Raw genomic sequence first — 5,951 nt, 5'->3', positions numbered from 1 at the left:
GCTGTATTTCTCACCAGCTCTTGGTGTTTGTCCTTTTATGCGTCTCAAGAAACGGAGGCGCTGACTTTTTAAGAGCCGGTGGTCAAATGTGTTAAAAAGGAAAGCCCTGAGAGAGTGGGAGTCACCTCTGTGGACTTGGACTCAAATCCTGGCCTGCATTACAAAGGAAATGGGGTTTTTTGTTCCCTGTTTTAGCTTTGGGTGATGCATTGCATCGCTAACCAATTCTTCTCGCCTGGTGGCGCCCAGGAGAAGCCGAGGTCTGGTAAAGGAGAGGCTATTGCAGGCTGGGAGAAGAGCTGTTTGGGGCCTCAGGACTGGATTTGGTGGTTCCCAACCGAGGATGGGGTGGGAAGGGTACCAGAGGTGATGATCACAGTGCTTTAGCTGAGCTGTGGAGGAAATAGAGTTGAGCTAACTACAGGTAGCACATTGGGGGGACTTGGCCCCTCCTTTTTTTTTTCTCTTTGCCAACGACCCCCCTACATTTCTAATGGATTTGTTTAACAAACACTTCAGATTGACTTCAGAGCCCTACCCTAGGTGATCCAAGGTCACTTCAGGGCTCGCATTATATCTCGTGAAGTCGGCGGCCGATGGTTGCACTTCAGCTGTGATACTACTTGGAGAAGCAGCATGCCTTCTGGTTGCCCACCTCCCTGTCTGTCTGTCTAATGCACCAGATAGGACAATCATCAGTGTCCAATGGATTTTGAATTTTGAAAGCCAGGTGGCATCATCTCCAATGTAATGGAAATGGGTGAAAATATCTCGGAGTATACATTATTTCTTTCCTCCCCCTCCTCTTACCGGTTGTCTTTTCTCAAGGAGGTGAAGTGGGGATGGGTGGATACCATCCTTTTGGAGAAAACCTAAGGAACAGTTGCAAAACCTCAAAGTCCCGTCAGTTTTGGTTCTCTCATTTGATATGGAGCAAACTCTCCCGTATTCCCCGTCACCAAGGAACTTCCACAGAGGTGACCTCCAGTCTTACCTGAGTTTTTGGTTGTAGCCGTGTTGGTCTAAGGACATAGGCAGGCAAGGTTTTTTTTTGAGTTGATGTGATATCTATTATTAGACCAACTGGTAGACCAAGTTGGCCTAATATCACGTCTACTCAAAACCCCTTGCCCATCTTACCTGAGACAGTAGTGGTAGAATGCATTTCATTTTAAAGCCAGTCATTTTAATTTAGATGCACCTTTGCTGACCAGCACCATATTGCAAGCCCCCGGAGAAGTGCGACTCTCTTGTTTTTAATTCCCCGGAGCAGAGCAGAACTTAATTTTGTAGTGAATGCTGGTGTGTGAGAGGGGGAAGAAGTGAATGGGTGTGCATTTGTGAGCATAGGCCACAAACCGCTAGAGGTCAGCACAGGCAAGGGATTGAGCAAGGACCGGCCGGTTCACCTGTAACCAGGAGGTAGAAGAGCGACGAAACCTTCTTCTGTTTAACATGGCTGCATGGGTGGAAAGGGCTGCCGGTACCTGGCCACGGGCCTCGGGGTCTTCGTTCCGAGACCACTTCCGTCACCGTTTTGTAGCCACACCATCTTTTAAAAGTGAGACTTGCAGCAGATTGTATGGAAAGGTGCAGGGTAGGGGGCCCTGGCGAGTGGGGCCTTCAGTCCATCCCATGGGCCAGAGTTGCATTCATTTCTCTTGCATGCCCGGCTGGCAGCATTGGAGTGGTGTAGCTGTGATGGTCAAGGACATGTATGAGAGGCCAGTGCTTTTTGTGATTTCTTTGATTGGGCCACGTGCACAGTTAGCACTTTTGTGCCTGAAAGCTTGTTCAACCTCTCTCCCAGTTGTACAGTTGGTCCAATAAAAGATACCATCTCTCAAAATAAGGTGCAAAGTGCTTTTACCAGCTCTGGCAGTTAGGAGGAAGTTCAGTTTCCAAGTCAGACCTGAAGAAGAGTGCCTTGCATTCAAAAGCTTGTCTAACTCTGTCTTAACTATGCAGTTGGTCCAATAAAAGATATCACCTGAAGAAATCTTTGCCTTTTGCAAGTCTATTTAGTCAGCCTTGCAGCTTAGCTGGCCAACAAAGGTGCTGGCGAGGTGATGGTTTCTTCATGAGGACACCTGACCAACAGCTTTGGGCATATCAGCCTAGTTCCTATCTCACATAGGTCACCAAAGTGTCCTGAGATGCTAAGGGGTATAAGTTGTAGCCATTTTGGTCTTATAATAAAAGATATCAGATTTACCCAAAGAACCTTGTTTGAGATGCTAATGGCTTTCAGCTGTTACTAGCCAAGGCCACGATACTAATATTTTTGACTGGAGATTTGTCGGCAACTAAAATGATGGGCAAGTCCCCTAGACTGGTCCTTACAGAAGAATCTCATTCTTCTGAGGCTGCCAGAAGTGACCACCGGACTATGATACCTTTGGCTAATATTTCTGGAAGTCCTTCCCAGGGGATCCCCGTTCAGCTCTCATCAAGCCAAAGAAATGCAGAGCCCAAGGTTAAGCCTGTTGCTGAAATCAGCACCTTTATTTGCAATCCTCCCACCAGCTCAAAGGAAGGAAGCAGATTTGTGTTCTCCTTGACGACACCAGTCAACTACACAAGTGCAAAGCAGGCATACAAGGGCTGGTGTGCATTCAGCCCTTGACTTGCAGTGGAGCAGCCATTTACCCAAGACACAGGGTGATGGATAGTTGTGCCCCTTCATTGAGCCCTAGGGTTGGAAGGGACCTTAAAGGCCATGTAGTCCCATCCCCTCTATAGATGCAGGACGTACTATTCCTGTTGCCACCAGCAGTAATAATAGTAATAATAGTAGTGGTGGTAATTCACTGCCCTGTTTAGCACTCTACTTGAGGGACTCAAGGCACCGCAAAATCAGGCTTTCGTTCCTAAATGAGAGGGTCAGTGTTAGTCACGTTTTCCAGACACGTAGGTAGGTGACATTGCATGGCTGCGGCAGTCGGGAGTACAGACCACTTTCTGGACTCCTAGACTTATGCCTTAGCCAGGATCTTATGCCGTCTGCCCTGACGCCACATGACCGGGGGTCCTGTATTCCTCAGTCCTATTATTCCTTCTCACCAATTTTAGAGGAGCAGCACACTTGTCTGCATTTATATCACAATGCCTACAACACGCAGCGCTTTGTCCCGGGCTCCAAGAGCAGCAGCCGTTTCAGATCAGCTCTCTCTGCCCTGGCTCTAATCCGGCCGTCTGTTTAGTCGAGGGTTTAAACAATGCTTGGATAGCCAGGGTTGACTTCCTGCGCAGAGACGGGAAGCGCTGGTGCTAAGTCAGGGGCCTGAGCAGATGGCATTGCACTTGCCAAACCCAAGCACTGGCACCGGATGACAATTCAGTTGAGGGCACAGGAGCAACGCAAACCAGTTGCTAATTAGTAATTAAGCAGCGAACTGTGGAGAAGCAGGCGACCTAACCAGACGGCAAGGAGATGGGAGGAGGGACAGGACAGACAGACAGCATTCCAGGGACAGAGAGAGCTCAGGAGGACCCAGACTCGTCTTTACAATTTGCTTTAATGCCCTTGAGTTGGGATTTTAAAAAAAATCTTATCTCCCCTCTCTTCATCCCGGGTCTCCCATGCTTTGGCTGGACGGCAGCTGCTCGAACTGCTCTGGATACTGAATGCAATGGGCCAGCTGCTCAATGGACCCCTGCCCGCCTACTCCTCATCCTCTTTCATTACATATAAATCTGTGGAAGACTTTAATACCCTAAGAGGGAAGGCTCGACAGCACTGGCTGGAGCCTGGGCAGTGCAGGCGAGCCTTGTTCGCGCTTTCCCTGCAACTGCTATGCCAATGCATCTTGGTGCCGGCCACCTGCAGCATCCCCTGCCATTTCTGGACCGATCCCCTCTGTCGAGCTTGCCAGACATCTCGCTTTTGACCTGCAGAAGCTGCCTCCGCTTGCACACCCACACACAAACCTCCTGCCAACATACACAATGCTCACCTCTTGAACGCCTCTTTATTCCCATATAGAGTCCTGCTTCCATTGCACAGCTCAGCCAGTGCATCTCGCCGATGGTGGTGGATTTAACCCCTGGTATTTCAGGCTCAGAGCCCCTTTGCTGTACACCAGTGTCAATGAAATTACTGCAGCATTGGCTGTCTTGGGGGAACCTGACCTTTTGTGTCCTGCTTTATCTAGCAACGGTATTTGGTTGCACCTGATTTTTTAGCAAGATCTGAGTGAAAATGGAGCTAAGTTTTCGAGACACAGCCCTCAGAGATGAGATATACGGTCATCGTTCTTCCGCTGGCAATAAAAGATGGTTCCCTGCAGCGTCCCTGTAGTCTCCTTGGAGGTCTGGAAAAGTCTGGTTCATATTTTTCCTTGCACGGCTCTTGTAGTTATAGCTTTGCAAGGAACAGGCACGGTTTACAAACGTGCTCCGTATCACCCCAACTTTGAAGTCAGTGGTGAAACTCCCACTGATTTCACCTGGGGATGAGTTGCTCCAAACCTGAGCCCCTTTGAAAACCCAAACCTGAAGGATCTGGCTAAGGTTGGGAGCAGAAGCGCGGAAATTGCAGAGAAGTGACAGAGAAGGAGGGCGCGGTGGCACTTGGGGCTCTTCTGCCAAGAGCTGATAGTCCACAACTTTGCAGCTGAGATTTTCAAGTGTCTGGAGTTGTTAGGCACCATCTGCCATTAAAATCGAATGGAAATTTGGGCACTAAACCCCTTCAGTCTCTTCAAAAAGCTCTGCTATAACATCTACTTTCCTCCTTACGATCGTGGAGGACGGAGTCTTCCAATCTGGGACCATGGAGGGAAGGGGCCAAGGTGGCCGAACTCTTCAGGAGGTTGGTTTCAGGGAGGGCAAATGCTCCTCATGTGTGGCTGTCACCAGGGATGACACCGGTGTGGAGGAAGCCTGGACTCTTCTACTATTTTAATAATGTGCCCTGAGGAACAACTGATGTGGTGGACCAAGCTCGGCCCTAGCAGCCCTTGCCTGTTGTGAGACTGATAGTAGCCTCCAGCAAAATGTTGGTGGGGCTGTTGGCGAGAAGACGATAACTCTCTGGTCTCTCTACTTGGTTTTCTTCTTTCCCGAGCCATGAAAGACAAATATTCCAGGATGATCGCTGGCACTGGTGAGGGAACTTAAAGCTCGTAAGGCCCGTTATCGAGGTGGAGACACATTGCCGGTGACGATGCGATAGAGAATTTCTCAGCGAGATAAAGAGTGGCAGGCCTGGGGACTGTGCTGGAGAGCGGAGATAACAAACCTTCGCATTGAGTGCGGGAGTGGAGGTGATTGCCGCGACAAGTCAAGTGCCTCCTCTCCATCCACGATCCGTTGTAGGAGGGGAGACGGGTGATTTTCTTCCCAGGGTCTATGGACAGTCTCTCTCCAAGTGGACTTGGCAATTTATGTGGATCTACTCCTCCACTGGCTGCACCACTTAGCATGGACACAGCTATTCAGTTTAAGGTCTTACCTTCTCTAAGGGGGAGCCTTTCCGATCCATGCTGTGCTTGTTCCCAAGAGGCACAGCAGTTCATAGCACGTCTTGTCCTCCCACTGATTGCAATGACAATTCATTGCAGACTGACATGCAAATCCAGGTCAAGTTCTTGTACTCCTGGGGTTTATTCCAGGTAGGCAAAGGCATCCCGCAATTCTTCCCCCAACAGTCAGCGATGCTTTTGCAGGCTGGATCTTAGCCCCAAATTCCCAGATGCAGACAACTTCAGGAAAAAGTTCCCACCAGGAAAACCCTTAAGCCTTAACTGAAACCGCTTCAGCTGTTCTTTTGCTTCTTGGATTTCACTCCACTCATGTCTTGAAACTGGGAATGTTGCACCCTCTTCACAGCCCTTCTCATTCCCCGCACCCCCCCGATGCCAGTGGTGCAAAATAAGATGAAGTGTGTAAAGCCGAAGCGACAAGAGTGCTGAGGTGGCTTTGATTATGTGTTGATGGGGCTTGTTGGG

The sequence above is a fragment of the Alligator sinensis genome, unplaced genomic scaffold (assembly GCF_000455745.1).
Source record: "Alligator sinensis unplaced genomic scaffold, ASM45574v1 scaffold1719_1, whole genome shotgun sequence".
Taxonomy (NCBI): domain Eukaryota; kingdom Metazoa; phylum Chordata; order Crocodylia; family Alligatoridae; genus Alligator; species Alligator sinensis.
This window is presented reverse-complemented; position numbering follows the sequence as displayed.